At 38.7% G+C, this 18,916-nt stretch overlaps 1 non-coding gene across 1 annotated transcript; it reads left to right on the top strand.

Moving 5' to 3' along the window:
* Positions 1-8,561: 8,561 nt before the first annotated feature.
* On the top strand, positions 8,562-8,669 carry LOC148565387 (small nucleolar RNA R71). Its single transcript, XR_015885007.1, has one exon. It is a non-coding gene; the product is annotated as a small nucleolar RNA R71 (small nucleolar RNA).
* The last annotated feature ends 10,247 nt before the right edge of the window (positions 8,670-18,916 follow it).

Raw genomic sequence — 18,916 nt, 5'->3', positions numbered from 1 at the left:
AAGACAAATACAAACCAATTTCCACTAATTCAAATCGTACAATAAAAAGCAAGTAAACTTGTAAGAAGACAGCTCATGAAAGCAGGGAACATAGAATCAAGCATTGAACCCTCACTGGTAGTGTATATCACTCTAATCTCTCAAGTGTATAGGGTTATTCACTCTACTCTTCTCTAGTCATGCTTTCTAAACCTTGTTCTTCATCTAACCAATCAACAATTTTTAATATACCAATGCAAACATCATGAGGTCTTTTTCAAGGTTGTGATGGGGCTAAGGTAAGGGTAAAGGTATATATATGGCTAAGTGAGCTTTATAAATTGAATCTTTAATTAACCTAAGCTCTCACCTAATATACATATACTCTATATACTTTTAAATTCATGCCTAGCTACCCATAATTCCCACTTTTGTATAATTTTCATATTCATGTACCAAATTTTTTTTCTTTAATTTTTATCACATGTGCATTGATCTTTTATTAAACTTAATATTGGGGTAATTTTGTCCCCTTATTTACTTATTTATTGAGTATTTTTGGATTTTTCTCTTTTTTTTCTTTTTTTTTTCTTGTTTTTTTTTTGTGTAGAGAAACAAACATAACTTATCAATGCACATGGATTTTCTATTATTTTTCTATTTTGGTTTTTCATGAGTAGGTTCCCAAATTCCTGATATTCAAATAAATTAGAAACATTATACTTTTCCTTTATTAACCCATGTTCCCACAGTTTTCCGACACTTAATTAACACACTATCTTAAGCTAACCAAAGATTCAATTGGGATAATTAATTTGTTTTCCGCTTAAGGCTAGTGATGTGGTAAGATATAGAACAAATGGGGATTTCAAGGCTCAAAGTGGCTGACAAGGGTGATTTAAAGGGTAGGCTTATTTGGGATAAGTGAGCTAAAATCAAATAATGGCCTCAATCATATGCAAGCATGTAAATACACTAAATATTGGACATATAGACTGAAGTAAAGATCACAATTATAAAGAAGTAAACACACAAGAATAAAATATTTATGGTTAAATAATGTAACCATGTAAATAAGCTCAAAATCTCACAGGTTGTGTGTTCTTTGGCTCAAAAACTATGTTCCAAATACAACTTCAAACAAATTTAACAAAAAAATTTTCAATTTAAATTAGTGAAATTTTTCAAAAATAGGGTCGTTAGAAGAATTTTATTACTTTAACCAAGTAGTAACTAGATGCATAAAATCAAACAAATATGCAAATGCAAAAACTAATTTAACAAAGAAAATTAAACATTGGTGCTAAAATATGAAGTGACTAACCCATGGAAGTCGGTATCGACCTCCCCACACTTAAAGATTGCACCATCTTCGGTGCATGCTGAGATGTGCAGGTGGACGGGCTGTTCCAACTGATGCTTTTCTTCAAGGATTGTGCTTATGTACTTGTTTGTCTCCCCATGTAAACGTCTTCTGGTTCCCTTCCGGGTGGCCATCCTGAAAGAGAAAAGGGAAGAAGAGTAACCCAGAAATAGAGATAAGAAAATAAAAGAAGTATGGGTGGGTTAATGCCAAATGATAAGGGTCTCATTTACATGGAAGCTTCAACATGTAAGTGAGAAAACAATAGAAGCCATGGCATACCAGTGGTGCAAAATTGCAACAATGGAGAAGAGAGTGGAGAAAGAGAGATAATATAAACCCATGTCAATGCAAAAAGTAATACAGGTATAAAAGATTGGCATTGATTTAAATAATATTACCTAACCAGAATAAAACAAGTCATAAGCACCAAGATAATACCAGAAAAGATATAATAGTTGAATAAGAACATTTGAACACCAATAGAAAAATAAAAATATGCAATGAATGAAAGTATGCAAATAAATTAAATAAAATAAAATAAAATATAAGAAGAATGAGAAGGGAAAGAAGGGAAGAAGAAGTAAGTAAGAAAAGAGGGAGGAAAAATTAGGATTGGGAGAGAAAAGATAAGTGGTGCACGAAATTGTGATGTCCAGGCTCAAACAATCCCTGGCAACGTGAGCAACTTGGTGCGCTGATCTCAATACATAATTGTCACAACTTCGATACAACTAACCAGCAAGTGCACTGGGTCGTCCAAGTAATACCTTACGTGAGTAAGGGTCGAATCCCACGGAGATTGTTGGTATGAAGCAAGCTATGGTCACCTTGTAAATCTCAGTCAGGCGGATATAAAGTGATAATGGTGTTTTCGAATATATAATAAAATAGAGATAGAGATACTTATGTAAATCATTGGTAGGAATTTCAGATAAGCGAATGGAGATGCTTTTCGTTCCTCTGAACCTCTGCTTTCCTGCTATCTTCATCCAATCTGTCTTACTCCTTTCCATGGCTGGCTGTATGCAAGGGCATCACCGTTGTCAGTGGCTACATCCCCTCCTCTCAGTGAATAATATGCTCACGCACCCTGTCACGGCACGGCTATTCATCTGTCGGTTCTCGATCATGCTGGAATAGGATTCACCCTCCTTTTGCGTCTGTCACTAACGCCCAATACTCGCGAGTTTGAAGCTCGTCACAGTCATTCAATCATTGAATCCTACTCGGAATACCACAGACAAGGTTTAGACTTTCCGGATTCTCTTGAATGCCGCCATCATTCTAGCTTACGCCACGAAGATTCTGGTTAGGAGATCTAAGAGATACTCATTCTAGCTTAATTCATGTAGAACAGAAGTGTTTGTCAGGCACGCGTTCATAAGGGAGAAGGATGATGAGCGTCACACATAATCATCACCTTCATCACGTTCTTGGGTGCGAATGGATATCTTAGAAGAGAAATAAGAAGAATTGAATAGAAAACAGTAGTACTTTGCATTAATCTTTGAGGAACAGTAGAGCTCCACACCTTAATCTATGGAGTGTAGAAACTCTACCGTATGAAAATACATAAGTGAAGGTCCAGGCATGGCCGAGATGGCCAGCCCCCTAAACGAGATCACAGGATCAGAATACAATCCAGGATCCAAAGATGGTCAAAAAGACGTCTAATACAATAGTAAGAGGTCCTATTTATAATAAACTAGTCACTAGGGTTTACATGAGTAAGTAATTGATGCATAAATCCACTTCCGGGGCCCACTTGGTGTGTGCTTGGGCTTGGGCTTGAGTGTTACACGTGCAGAGGCCATTTGTGGAGTTGAACGCCAGTTTCTGTGCCAGTTTGGGCGTTCAACTCTGGTTTTGGCTCCTTTTCTGGCGCTGGACGCCAGATTTGGGTAGAAGACTGGCGTTGAACGCCAGTTTACGTCGTCAATTATTGGCCAAAGTATAGACTATTATATATTGCTGGAAAGCCCTGGATGTCTACTTTCTAACGCAATTCGAAGCGTGCCATTTCGAGTTCTGTAGCTCCAGAAAATCCACTTTAAGTGCAGGGAGGTCAGAATCCAACAGCATCAGCAGTCCTTTTTCAACCTCTGAATCTGATTTTTGCTCAAGTCCCTCAATTTCAGCCAGAAAATACCTGAAATCACAGAAAAACACACAAACTCATAGTAAAGTCCAGAAATGTGAATTTAACATAAAAACTAATGAAAACATCCCTAAAAGTAACTAGATCCTACTAAAAACATACTAAAAACAGTGTCAAAAAGCGTATAAATTATCCGCTCATCACAACACCAAACTTAAATTGTTGCTTGTCCCCAAGCAACTGAAAATCAAATAGGATAAAAAGAAGAGAATATACTATAAATGCCAAACTATCAATGAAACAGAGCTTCAATCATATGAGCGGGACTTATAGCTTTTTGCCTCTTGAATAGTTTTGGCATCTCACTTTATCCATTGAAGTTTAGAATGATTGGCATCTTTAGGAACTTCAGATTTCGAATAGTGTTATTGACTTTCCTAGTTCAGTATGATGATTCTTGAACACAGCTTCTTTATGAGTCTTGGCCGTGGCCCTAAGCACTTTGTTTTCCAGTATTACCACCGGATACATAAATGCCACAGACACATAATTGGGTGAACCTTTTCAGATTGTGACTCAGCTTTGCTAAAGTCCCCAATTAGAGGTGTCCAGGGTTCTTAAGCACACTCTTCTTTTGCTTTGGACCTTGACTTTAACCGCTCAGTCTCAAGTTTTCACTTGACACCTATACGCCACAAGCACATGGTTAGGGACAGCTTGGTTTAGCCGCTTAGGCCAGGATTTTATTCCTTTAGGCCCTCCTATCCACTGATGCTCAAAGCCTTGGGATCCTTTTTTATTTGCCCTTGCCTTTTGGTTTTAAGAGCTTTTGGCTTTTTCTTCTTGCTTTTTCTTTTTCTTTCTATTTTTTTTTCGCCTATTTTTTTTTATTTTTTTTTTCTGCAAGCTTTGTTCTTTGCTGCTTTTTCTTGCTTCAAGAATCATTTTTATAATTTTTCAGATTATCAAATAACATGTCTCCTAGTCATCATTCTTTCAAGAGCCAACATATTTAACATTCTTAAACAACAATTTCAAAAGACATATGCACTGTTCAAGCATACATTCAGAAAACAAGAAGCATTGTCACCACATCAATATAATTAAGCTAAGTTCAAGGATAAATTTGAAACTCATGTACTTCTTGTTCTTTTGAATTAAAACATTTTTCATTTAAGAGAGGTGATGGATTCATAGGACATTCATAACTTTAAGACAAAGTTACTAACTACTAATGATCATGTAATGAAGACACAAACATAGATAAGCACATAACATAGAAAACAAAAAACAGAAGAAAGAAGAACAAGGAATGAATCCACCTTAGTGATGGTGGTGTTTCCTTCTTGAGGAACCAATGATGTCCTTGAGCTCTTCTATGTCTCTTCCTTGTCTTTGTTGCTCCTCCCTCATTGCTTTTTGATCTTCTCTTATTTCATGAAGCATGATGGAGTGCTCTTGATGTTCCACCCTTAGTTGTCCCATATTGGAACTCAATTCTCCTAGGGAGGTGTTGATTTGCTCCCAATAGTTTTGTGGAGGAAAGTGCATTTGAGGCATTTCCGGAATCTCATGGTGATGAGCTTCTTGCGCCTCTTGAGCTCCATGACTGGGCTCTCTTGCTTGCTCCATCTTTTTCTTAGTGATGGGCTTTTCCTCTTTAATGAGGATATCTCCCTCAATGTCAATCCCAGCTGAATTGCATAGGTGGCAAATGAGGTGAGGAAAGGCTAACCTTGCCATGGTGGAGGACTTGTCAGCCACCTTGTAAAGTTCTTGAGGTATAATCTCATGAACTTCCACCTCTTCTCCAATCATGATGCTATGGATCATGATGGCCCGGTCTATAGTAACTTCAGACCGGTTGCTAGTGGGAATGATTGAGCATTGAATAAACTCTAACCATCCTCTAGCAATAGGCTTGAGGTCCAATCTTCTTAGTTGAACCGGCTTGCCTTTGGAGTCAATCTTCCATTGAGCTCCTTCTACACATATGTCCATAAGGACTTGGTCCAACCTTTGATCAAAGTTGACTCTCCTTGTGTAGGGGCGTGCGTTCTCTTCCATGTATGGCAAGTTGAACGCCAACCTCACATTCTCCGGACTAAAATTTAAGTATTTCCCCCGAACCATTGTAACATAGTTCTTTGGATCCGGGTTCTTACTTTGATCATGGTTCTTGGTGATCCATGCATTGGCATAGAACTCTTGAACCATTAGGATGCCGACTTGTTGGATGGGATTTGTTAGAACTTCCCAACCTCTTCTTTGAATTTCATGTCGGATCTCCGGATACTCATTTCTTTTGAGTTTAAAAGGGACCTTAGGGATCACCTTCTTCTTGGCCACAACATCATAGAAGTGGTCTTGATGGGCTTTGGAGATGAACCTTTCCATCTCCCATGACTCGGATGTGGAAGCTCTTGTCTTCCCTTTCCCTCTTCTAGAGGATTCTCCGGTCTTAGGTGCCATCAATGGTAATGGAAAAACAAAAAGCTTATACTTTTACCACACCAAACTTAGAATATTGCTCGCCCTCGAGCAATAAACAAAAGAATAGATGAAGAAGAAGAAGAAATATGGAGAGGGAGAGGGAGATGTGGTTTCGGCTAAGGAGAGTGTAGAGGGGTGTGTTGTGTGAATTTGATGAAGAATGGAGGGCTTTATATAGGGAGGGGAAGGGGGGGTTAAGGTTCGGCCATATGGGTGGGTTTGGGTGGGAAATTGGTTTTGAAATTTGAAGGTAGGTGGAGTTTATGAGGTAGGTTTATGGGGAAGAGAAGATGGATGTGAGTGGTGAAGGTTTAGTGGGGAAGAGAGATTGAGGTGATTGGTGAGGGGTTTTTAGGGAAGAGTGTTTGTGGGGTTGTGTGAAAGAGAGTGGTGAGAAGAAGTGATTGGAGGTAGGTGGGGATCCTGTGGGGTCCACAGATCCTGAGTGGATCCTGTGGGGTCCACAGATCCTGAGTGGATCCTGTGGGGTCCACAGATCCTGAGGTTTTCAAGGATTTACATCCCTGCACCCATTAGGCATGTAAAAATGCCTTTGTATCCAACTCTGGGCGTTCAGCGCCAGGTTGGTGGCCATTTTGGGCGTTCAACGCCCATTTGTGTGCTATTTCTGGCGTTGAACGCCAGAACCATGCCTGTTCTGGCGTTCAGCGCCCAGAAGCTGCCCATTTTGGGCGTTCAGCGCCAGAACCATGCTCTGTTCTGGCGCTGAACGCCAGACAGATGCTCCTCCAGGGTGTGATTTTTCTTCTGCTGTTTTTGATTCCGTTTTCAATTTTTATATTTATTTTGTGACTCCACATGATCATGAACCTAAGAAAACATGAAAAATAATAAAAATAAGAATTAGATAAACATTGGGTTGCCTCCCAACAAGCGCTTCTTTAATGTCAATAGCTTGACAGTGGGCTCTCATGGAGCCTCACAGATGTGCAGAGCTTTGTTGAGACTCTCCAACACCAAACTTAGAGTTTGGATATGGGAGTTCAACACCAAACTTAGAGTTTGGTTGTGGCCTCCCAACACCAAACTTGAGTTTGACTGTGGGGGCTCTGGTTGACTCTACTTTGAGAGAAGCTTTTCAAGCTTCCTCTCCATGGTTGCAGAGGGAGATCCTTGAGTTTTGAACACAAGGGAGTCCTCATTCCATTGAAGGACTATTTCACCTCTGTCAACATCAATCACAGCTCTTGCTGTGGCCAGGAAAGGTCTTCCTAGGATGATGGATTCATCCTCTTCCTTTCCAGTATCCAGGACTATGAAATCAGTAGGTATGTAAAGGCCCTCAACCTTTACTAATACATCTTCTACTTGTCCATAAGCCTGTTTTCTTGAGCTGTCTGCCATCTCTAGTGAGATTTTAGCAGCTTGCACCCCATAGATTCCCAGTTTCTCTATTACAGAGAGGGGCATGGGGTTTATTCCTGAACCAAGGTCACACAGAGCCTTAAAGATCATGGTGCCTATGGTACAAGGTATTATGAACTTTCCAGGATCCTGTCTCTTCTGAGGCAATGTCAGTTGATCCAGATCACTTAGTTCATTGATGAACAAGGGAGGTTCAACTTCCCAAGTATCAATGCCAAATAATTTGGCATTCAGTTTCATGATTGCACCAAGAAACTTGGCAGTTTGCTCTTCAGTAACATCCTTATTCTCTTCAGAAGAGGAATACTCATCAGAGCTCATGAAGGGCATAAGGAGGTTCAATGGAATCTCTATGGTCTCTAGATGAGTCTCAGATTCCTTTGGTTCCTCAGAGAGAAGCTCCTTATTGATCACTGGATGTCCCAGGAGGTCCTCCTCCTTGGGATTCACGTCCTCTCCTCTCCTCAGAGGTTCGGCCATGGCGCTTATGTCAATGGCCTTGCACTCTCCTTTTGGGTTCTCTTCTGTATTGCTTGGGAGAGTACTAGGAGGGATTTCAGTGATCCTTTTACTCAGCTGGCCCACTTGTGCTTCCAGATTTCTAATGGAAGACCTTGTTTCATTCATGAAACTTACAGTGGCCTTAGATAGATCAGAGACTAGATTTGCTAAATTAGAAGCATTTTGTTCAGAGTTCTCTGTCTGTTGCTGAGTTGATGATGGAAAAGGCTTGCTATTGCTAAACCTGTTTCTTCCACCATTATTAAAGCCTTGTTGAGGCTTTTGATCCTTCCATGAGAAATTTGGATGATTTCTCCATGTTGAGTTATAGGTGTTTCCATAAGGTTCACCTAAGTAATTTACCTCTGCTATTGCAGGGTTCTCAGGATCATAAGCTTCTTCTTCAGAAGAAGCCTCTTGAGTACTGTTGGATGCAGCTTGCATTCCATGCAGACTCTGAGAGATCATATTGACTTGCTGAGTCAATATTTTGTTCTGAGCCAATATGGCATTCAGAGTATCAACTTCAAGAACTCCCTTCTTCATAGGCGTCCCATTGCTTACAGGATTCCTTTCAGAAGTGTACATGAACTGGTTATTAGCAACCATGTCAATGAGTTCTTGAGCTTCTGCAGGCGTTTTCTTTAGGTGAATGGATCCACCTGCAGAAGTGTCCAGTGACATCTTTGATAGCTCAGATAAACCATCATAGAATATATCCAGGATGGTCCATTCTGAAAGCATGTCAGAAGGACACTTTTTGGTCAACTGTTTGTATCTTTCCCAAGCTTCATAGAGGGATTCACCTTCTTTCTATCTGAAGGTTTGAACATCAGCTCTAAGCTTGCTCAGCTTTTGAGGAGGAAAGTACTTGGCTAAGAAAGCCGTGACCAGCTTATCCCAAGAGTTCAGGCTGTCTTTGGGTTGAGAATCCAACCATAATCTAGCTCTGTCTCTTACAGCAAAAGGGAAAAGCATGAGCCTGTAGACTTCAGGATCTACTCCATTAGTCTTAACAGTCTCACATATCTGCAAGAATTCAGTCAAGAACTAAAAAGGATCTTCAGATGGAAGTCCATGAAACTTGCAGTTCTGCTGCATCAGAGAAACTAATTGAGGTTTCAGCTCAAAGTTGTTTGCTCCAATGGCAGGAATGGAGATGCTTCTTCCATGTAAATTGGAATTAGGTGCAGTAAAGTCACCAAGCATCTTCCTTACATTATTATTATTTTCGGCTGCCATCTCCTCTTCCTGTTCGAAAATTTCTGAAAGGTTTTCTCTGGATTGTTGTATTTTAGCTTCTCTTAATTTTCTCTTCAGAGTCCTTTCAGGTTCTGGATCTGCTTCCACAAGAATGTTCTTATCCTTGCTCCTGCTCATATGACAAAGAAGAAGGCACAGAAAAATAATAATAATAATAGAGATCCTTTATATCACAGTATAGGGATCCCTGTGTGAGTAGAAGAAGAGGGGGAGATAAAGGATGTGATGTAAAGGAAAAAACACAACTGTACGGATGGAAGAGATGTGAGATGAGATGTTAGGATATGAATGAATAAATAGAATGAGATGGGGGAGGGATAATTTTCGAAAATTATTTTGAAAAAGAGTTAGTGATTTTTGAAAAATGGTTTTTGAAAAAATGTTGGTAATTTTCGAAAATTAAGATTTAAAAATTAAGATGATTAATAAATTAAAAAGAATTTTTGAAAAAGAGGGGAGATATTTTCGAAAATAAGAGAGAGAGAGTTAGTTAGGTGGTTTTGAAAAAGTTAAGAAACAAACAAAAAGTTAGTTAGTTAGTTGAAACAAATTTTGAAAAGATAAGAGGTTAGGAAGTTAGAGAAGATATTTTGAAAAGATATTTTTGAAAAAGATAAGATAAGAAGATATTTTTGAAAAGATATGATAGAAATTAGTTTTTGAAAAAGATTTGATTTTTGAAATCTCAATTAATGACTTGATTCATAAGAAATCACAAGATATGATTCTAGAACTCAAAGTTTGAATCTTTCTTAACAAGCAAGTAACAAACTTCAAATTTTTGAATCAAAACATTAATTGATTATGTTATTTTTGAAAATTTGATATAAAAATAAGAAAAAGATTTTTGAAAAATATTTTTGGAATTTTCGAAAATATCCAAAAAATTTTGAAAAAGATTTGATTTTTGAAAAAGATTTTGAAAAAGATAAGATTTTCAAATTGAAAATTTGATTTGACTCATAAGAAACAACTTGATTTTTTTTTTTTTTAAATTTTTGAAAAAGTCAACTCAATTTTCGAATTTGATGAGAGAAAAAGGGAAAGATATTTTTTTTTTATTTTTGAAATTTTTATGAAAAACATGAAAAATATGCAATGCATGAAATTTTTAGATCAAAACAATGAATGCATGCAAGAATGCTATGAATGTCAAGATGAACACCAAGAACACTATGAATGTCATGATGAACATCAAGACACAATTTTGAAAAATTTTTAATGCAAAGAAAACATGCAAGACACCAAACTTAGAATTCTTTAATGCTTACGCACTAAGAATTCAAGAATGCATATGATAAACATGAAAAGACACAAAACAAAAAATCATCAAGATCAAACAAGAAGACTTACCAAGAACAACTTGAAGATCATGAAGAACACTACGAATGCATGATATTTTCGAAAAAATGCAAGATGCATATGCAAGTGACACCAAACTTATGATATGACTCAAGACTCAAACAAGAACACAAAAATATTTTTGATTTTTATGATTTTCTAATTTTTTTGGTATTTTTCGAAAATTATATGAAAAAGAAAAATAAGGATTCCAAAATTTTTAATATGAATTCCAGGAATCCTGCATTCTTAGTCTAAAGCTTCAGTCCAGGAATTAGACATGGCTCACTAGCCAGCCAAGCTTTCAATGAAAGCTCCGGTCCAAAACACTAGACATGGCCAATGGCCAGCCAAGCTTCAGCAGGTGATTGAGGATCAGCAGCAGGTTGATTAGCAACAACTAGCTTGCTCTTGATAACAAATTGCAAGCCTCAGTCCAAATGAATTTAGACATGGCTTTACAGCCAGCCAGGCTTCAACATGCTTCATGAAACACTAGAATTCATTCTTAAAAATTCTGAAGCCATAGAATAATTTATTTTTGAAAACATTTTTATTTTTTTTTCGAAAACAGATGAGAGATTTTTGAAATTATTTTTTGAAAAAGAAAAGAAAACAAAAAGAAAATTACCTAATCTGAGCAACAAGATGAACCGTCAGTTGTCCAAACTCAAACAATCCCCGGCAACGGCGCCAAAAACTTGGTGCACGAAATTGTGATGTCCAGGCTCAAACAATCCCTGGCAACGTGAGCAACTTGGTGCGCTGATCTCAATACATAATTGTCACAACTTCGATACAACTAACCAGCAAGTGCACTGGGTCGTCCAAGTAATACCTTACGTAAGTAAGGGTCGAATCCCACGGAGATTGTTGGTATGAAGCAAGCTATGGTCACCTTGTAAATCTCAGTCAGGCGGATATAAAGTGATAATGGTGTTTTCGAATATATAATAAAATAGAGATAGAGATACTTATGTAAATCATTGGTAGGAATTTCAGATAAGCGAATGGAGATGCTTTTCGTTCCTCTGAACCTCTGCTTTCCTGCTATCTTCATCCAATCTGTCTTACTCCTTTCCATGGCTGGCTGTATGCAAGGGCATCACCGTTGTCAGTGGCTACATCCCCTCCTCTCAGTGAATAATATGCTCACGCACCCTGTCACGGCATGGCTATTCATCTGTCGGTTCTCGATCATGCTGGAATAGGATTCACCCTCCTTTTGCGTCTGTCACTAACGCCCAGCACTCGCGAGTTTGAAGCTCGTCACAGTCATTCAATCATTGAATCCTACTCGGAATACCACAGACAAGGTTTAGACTTTCCGGATTCTCTTGAATGCCGCCATCATTCTAGCTTACGCCACGAAGATTCTGGTTAGGAGATCTAAGAGATACTCATTCTAGCTTAATTCATGTAGAACAGAAGTGTTTGTCAGGCACGCGTTCATAAGGGAGAAGGATGATGAGCGTCACACATAATCATCACCTTCATCACGTTCTTGGGTGCGAATGGATATCTTAGAAGAGAAATAAGAAGAATTGAATAGAAAACAGTAGTACTTTGCATTAATCTTTGAGGAACAGCAGAGCTCCACACCTTAATCTATGGAGTGTAGAAACTCTACCGTATGAAAATACATAAGTGAAGGTCCAGGCATGGCCGAGATGGCCAGCCCCCTAAACGAGATCACAGGATCAGAATACAATTCAGGATCCAAAGATGGTCAAAAAGACGTCTAATACAATAGTAAGAGGTCCTATTTATAATAAACTAGTCACTAGGGTTTACATGAGTAAGTAATTGATGCATAAATCCACTTCCGGGGCCCACTTGGTGTGTGCTTGGGCTTGGGCTTGAGTGTTACACGTGCAGAGGCCATTTGTGGAGTTGAACGCCAGTTTCTGTGCCAGTTTGGGCGTTCAACTCTGGTTTTGGATCCTTTTCTGGCGCTGGACGCCAGATTTGGGCAGAAGGCTGGCGTTGAACGCCAGTTTACGTCGTCAATTATTGGCAAAAGTATGGACTATTATATATTGCTGGAAAGCCCTGGATGTCTACTTTCCAACGCAATTGGAAGCGCGCCATTTCGAGTTCTGTAGCTCCAGAAAATCCACTTTAAGTGCAGGGAGGTCAGAATCCAACAGCATCAGCAGTCCTTTTTCAACCTCTGAATCTGATTTTTGCTCAAGTCCCTCAATTTCAGCCAGAAAATACCTGAAATCACAGAAAAACACACAAACTCATAGTAAAGTCCAGAAATGTGAATTTAACATAAAAACTAATGAAAACATCCCTAAAAGTAACTAGATCCTACTAAAAACATACTAAAAACAGTGTCAAAAAGCGTATAAATTATCCGCTCATCAATAAGATATTTGGCAAATTAGGATAAGCTGTGCGGCGCAAGCGATGCAGACGCGTGGGGCACGTGGTCGAACGACTTGCGCTTATACTGATTGACGCGGTCGCGTCGGTCACGCGGTCGCGTGACCCGTTTTATGCCACTGGCGCGAGGGCAGCCTCGCGCTCGCACAACTCTCTGTTCAAAATCATTAATTGCCAAATTTTGGGTGACGCGATCGCATGGGGCATGCGATCGCGCGAGTGGCCATTTAGTAGGATGTGACGCGGCCGCATGAAGCACGCGATCGCGTGAAATGGACTGCGCGTCCAGCGCCAGTCCAGCACCACTCTAGCACAACTTTCAGCTGTGCACCATTATTACGTCGAAATCCTGGTCAGGCGGCCGCGTGGGGCACGCGGTCGCGTGGGAGGCCATTATTCCCACATGACGCGGTCGCATCGGCGACGCGGTTGCGTTGGATGATTTGTGCCATTGGCACGCCTCCAGCCACGCTCTCGCGTGACTCTCTGTTCATTTAATTATTCTCTCCCACATCTGCGACGCGGACGCGTCAATGAGGCGGTCGCGTCGCATAAATTTTTTTTTTTTAAAGAATGCAGAATGAAATGCTTAATGTGAATGCTATGCATGATTCCCGGTTCAATAAAATAAAAATAAAATTTAAACACAAACAAAACTAAATAAAATTAAAATTGCAAAAGGAACGATCATACCATGGTGGGTTGTCTCCCACCTAGCACTTTTAGTTAAAGTCCTTAAGTTGGACATTAGATGAGCTTCCTGTTATGGTGGCTTGTGTTTAAATTCATCCAGAAATCTCCACCAATACTTGGAATGCCAATAGCCTCCAGGGTCCCAAACTAGGCATGTGAAGCTTCTGATCAGCTTCAAGCAGATTTTCAGGCTCCCGGGATGACGAATGTCAGAACAGAATCCATGATCCCAAGCTTTGTTTTTAAATCCGCCTCCGTCTTGATCTACATGTTTCCATCCGGGCGATTTAGAAAGTAGAATCTCACCATGGTAACCAAACGTTCTCTGTGATCCATGCAGTTGAGCATGATACCAATCCGTGTACTTCGAGGTGAAGCGTGGAACCTTATTGAACCTTGTGCACCAGCTCTGAGTACGAGCCATTTCCCTCTTACTCTTAAAGCCGCAAAGAGTTCTAAGCTGGCCATCTGTTTCAAGCAAACCATATTCAAGTGAATAAGTAAAGTTATAGGTTAAGGATTGTACCCACTTGAAGCTTGTGTTAGGTGGTAATGGCCTTGGGGTAGGTGTTTCCGGTGGTTCTGTAAGTTCTACTCCCTTGTGCTCTTCTGTGAATTCCTCCACTTCCTTGCAAGGTTCTACAATTATATCTGTGTCCTGGTCAAAGTCTTCTATGTCTTCCTCATCACTTGAGTCATAGATTGGAGGTTGAGAAAAATCTACCTCCACATCGTCTTCGTATTCACTTGGGGAAGATTCTTCGATCTCAGAAAATTCACTTGCGGATGCAAGTTTATTACTAAGAGAATTTGACTTGTGACTATCATCATCAAGGGAATTTGTGTCCTGGGTTATTCCGTCAAGTTCTTCATAAATAACTTGCCTTGGAGATTGTACAATATCCTCCTTAGCATCAACTGTAGCGTCCTTAACGGAGTTCTCCTCAGTTCTGGATTCCCATGGAGGTTCAGCATCTCCTAGATCTTCAACCAACTCTTCTTCTTGAACAATGACAGCTTCTTCTACCTGTTCTAGTACGAATTCATTCTCTGTCTTGTCCACTGGAGTTTCTGGTATCTCCTTCATGCTACGCTCTTTGTTAGACTGTTCACATGGGGCTGTGGCTGATCCTTGTGTATTTGAGCGCCTAGAAACCCATTGAATTACTACTTGCTCCAGTTGTCGAATGGTTGTTTGAAGTTTATTTACTGTTTCCTTTAGGCGAACCTCTGCTTCTCGGGTTGCCGGACTTGGACATGATACATAGGAAAGTGAAGGTGACTGGGAGTGATTGGATTGGTATTGGGGTAAGGAAGGATCATATGGTGGCGAATGGTGAAGAGAAGCTTGTGAGTGTGGTGGTTCGAGGTTATGTTGAAAGGATGGTTTATATGCACGGGGTGGGGCTTGTTGGTAGTTACAAGGTTGTCCACCATATCTTTCTGTTGGGTATGCACGGTAGAATGGTCTTTGTCCAGGATATCTCGGAGGGTGTTGCTGCCTAAAGGGTTGATTAGATCCTCTTGGCTCCATCCATCCTTGATTGGTCTGACCTTGATGCATATTCCTGCTGTAACTTCTATTTCCTTCAACAAAGTTAGAACCAAACTCAAAGCGAGAGGGGTGAGAATTCATGGTAGCAAATGAAAAATAAAAAGGAAAAACAGAAATAAATAAACAAGTAAAAGAAAAATATTTAAATTAACCAATAATAAGGCACACGTTAGCAGTTCTCCGGCAACGGCGCCATTTTGACGTTAGAATTTTTGCCAGTAAAGAAGTTCATAAAAATAGTCGCGTTGTAGATATAGTCTCTAAACCAACAAAAATCCCTTCGTGCAAACGTTTTGGTTGTCACAAGTAACAAACCCCTTTTAAAATTGATAACCGAGTATTTAAACCTCGGGTCGTCTTCTCAAGGAACTGCAAGGAAGTATGTTCTTATTATTGGTTATGGAGGTTGTAAAATCGGGGTTGAGAGTGAAGAGTACATATGACAAATAATTTAAATGGCAATTAAAATAAATAAATATTGTAAAGCAAACTTTTTGCAAGGTAAGAGAAATTGGAAGTCCAACTTAGTTATTCCTCTCAACAATAGTGAACGTTGAATCTTAATTCCACTTAGTTAACCTTTACTAAAGTAAAGGAAAGTCAAGGGACTAATTAGTTTGACCTTCGAATCCTATTTATTTCCTAAGAAAAAGTTGGGATTATTGAAGTTCAGTTCAATTAGCAAGATAATGATTATCAATTATGCTGAGTTTAATAATGTTGAGTTACTGATTTCTTAACCAAGACCAAAAAGGAAAAAAGTAAAATTGTTGGAATTAAAATGTCCTTAGATGGGAAGCAATAATAACTTAAATTAAAGAGAACAATAATAAACTGAAATACCTCAAATAATCATTAATTCAAATAATAATCTGTAACATGGAATAATTCATAAGACAATTGGACAACATCTGTAGATACGAATAAAAGCATTAAAGTAAAAGTAGCATAGAAACATAAATTAAAGTAAATATTAAACCTGGATCGAGAGTCACTCTTAAAAACTAAGAGAAGTCCAAAATCCTAATCCTAATCCTAATCCTAAGAGAGAAAGGAGAGAATCTCCCTCTCAAAACTAAATCTAAATCATGGAAAGTAATAAAAAATGCGAGCTCCCTTAGAATGGATGCATTCCCCCACTTTATAGCCTCCAATCTATGCTTTCTAGGCCGAAAACTGGGTCAGAAACATCCCAGAAATTGCCCCCTGCGTATTTTGGAACGTTCAGGTCGCGGACAAGTGACGCGGAGGCGTCGTCCACGCGGCCGCGCGGATTGAAGTTCGCAGATGTGATGCGTTCGCGTGATCACGCGTTCGCGTCATCTAGCGTCAGAGCAACTATGGCATATTATATATCAAATCGAAGCCCCAGACGTTAGCTTTCCAACGCAACTGGAACCGCATCGTTTGGACCTCTGTAGCTAAAGTTATAGCTATTTGAGTGCGAAGAGATCAGGTTGGACAGCTTAGCAGTTTCTCCAACTTCTTGTATTCCTTCCACTTTTGCATGCTTCCTTTCCATCCTCTGAGCCATTCCTGCCTTGTAATCTCTAAAAACACTTAACACACATATCAAGGCATCTAATGGTAATAAGAGAGGATTAATAATAAGCAAATATAAGATCAAAGAAGCATGTTTTCAATCATAGCACAAAACCAGGAAGGAAAATGTAAAACATGCAAATAGTATGAATAAGTGGGTAAAGAGTTGATAAAAACCACTCAATTGAGTACAAGATAAACCATAAAATAGTGGTTTATCAAAGGGAAAGGAAAAACTTTTTACATGGGGCAACCGACAAGTCCATCTACACAATCCTTGGCGGAAAGCATCAATTAGAGCAACCCGTCCACTTGCACATCTCAGCATGCACCGAGGACAATGCAATCTTTAAGTGTGGGGAGGTCGATACCGACTTCCATGGGTTAGTTATTTCCTATTTCAACACCAATGTTTAATTTTTCTTGTTAAATTAGTTGTTGCATTTGCATGTTTGATTGCATATTTGTTTGGTTTTATGCATGTTCTTCTACCACTACTTGGTTGGAGTGATAAATTCTTTTCAAGACCATAGTTATAGTATTTCACTAATTTAAATTGAAAAATTTGTGTTAAACTTGTCTGAAGATTGTAATTTGGAACATGAATTATAGCTAAGAACACACAACCTGTGAGATTTGAGCTTAATTATATGGTTACATTATTTAACCATAATATTTTATTCTTGTGTGTTCTCTTCTCTATGATTGCAATCTTTGCTTTGTTTCATTCTATATGTCCATTGTTTAGTGTATTTACATGCTTGCACATGATTGAGGCCATCATTTGTTATTACCTCACTTATCCCAAATAGCCTACCCTTTCAATCACTTTTGTTTGCCACTTTGAGCCTTTTAATCCCCATTTGTTCTATATTTTACCACATCACTAACCTTAAGCAGAAAATAATTAATTACCCTAAGTGAATCTTTGGTTATCTTAAGTTGGAGATTATGTATCAATTAAGTGTGGAAAACTGTGGGAACTTGGGTTGATGAAAGTGTACAGTGTTTCATTGACAAAATATTGGGAATTTGGGTACCTACTCATGTGAGACTAGAAAAATTAAATAACCATGTGCATTGATATGTTATGTTTACTTTTATATTTTTAATAAAAAAAATCAAACAAAAAAAATATTCAGATAAACAAATAAATAAATAAGGGGACAAAATTACCCCAATGTTAAGTTTAATAAAAGATCAATGCATATGTGAAAAAATTAAAGAAAAGTTGATGCATGAGTATGTGATGCAAAAGTGAAAATTTTGGGTAGTTAGGCATGATTTTGGAATTACATAGAGAGTGTGTGTATGTTAGGTGAAAGCTTAGGCGAGTCAAAGATTCATATTATAGATCACTTGGCCATACATATATCCTCACCCTTACCTTAGCCCCATTACAACCTTGAAAAGACCTCATAATGTTTGCATTAATGGTATACTAATTTTTTGTTGATTGGTTAGATGAAGAACAAAGTTTAGAAAGCAAGAATAGAGAAGAGTAGAGTGATTAACCCTAGACACTTGAGAGATTGGAGTGATATACACTACCGTGAGGGTTCAATGCTTGATTCTATGTTCCCTGCTTTCATGAACTATCTTCTTTCAAGTTTACTTGTCTTTTATTGTGTGATTTGAATTAGTGGAATCTGATTTATGTTTGTCTTGGAAAATTTGTTTACTTTTAACCAAGTAGGTAGAAGCATTTCACATTTAGCTGCATTCATATAGATAAGTTGCATTTCATAAGTTTTACCATTCCTCTTCACTCCTTTATAGCTTCTCCTAAGCTTAGCATGAGGACATGCTAATGTTTAAGTGTGGGGAGATTTGATGTACCACTATTTCATGGTACATCTTATGCTTAATTGAGTGGATTTTATCTACTAAACTCACACTTATTCACATAATTCGCATGTTTTACATTTTCCTTCCTAATTTTGTGCTATGATTGAAAACATGCTTCTTTGGCCTTAAATTGATAATTATTAATCCTCTCTTATTACCATTTGATGCCTTGATATGTGTGTTAAGTATTTTCAGAGTTTATAGGGCAGGAATGGCTTAGAGGATGGAAAGGAAGCATGAAAAAGTGGAAGGAATACAAGAAATTGAAGGAATTGCTAAGCTATCCAGCCTGACCTCTTCGTACTAAATCGACCATAACTTGAGCTACAGAGATCCAAATGAAGCGGTTTCAGTTGCGTTGGAAAGCTAACATCCGGGGTTTCGAAATGATATATAATTTTCCATGGTTTCCTAGAAGATAAGGGATGCGCACGCGTGCATCACGCGCACACGTGCATCT

The sequence above is a fragment of the Arachis ipaensis genome, chromosome B5 (genome assembly GCF_059453495.1).
Source record: "Arachis ipaensis isolate K30076 ecotype BB chromosome B5, ASM5945349v1, whole genome shotgun sequence".
Classification (NCBI taxonomy): Eukaryota; Viridiplantae; Streptophyta; class Magnoliopsida; order Fabales; family Fabaceae; genus Arachis; species Arachis ipaensis.
Note: the sequence above shows the minus strand (reverse complement) of the source record. Positions and strands in the feature narration are given on the sequence as shown.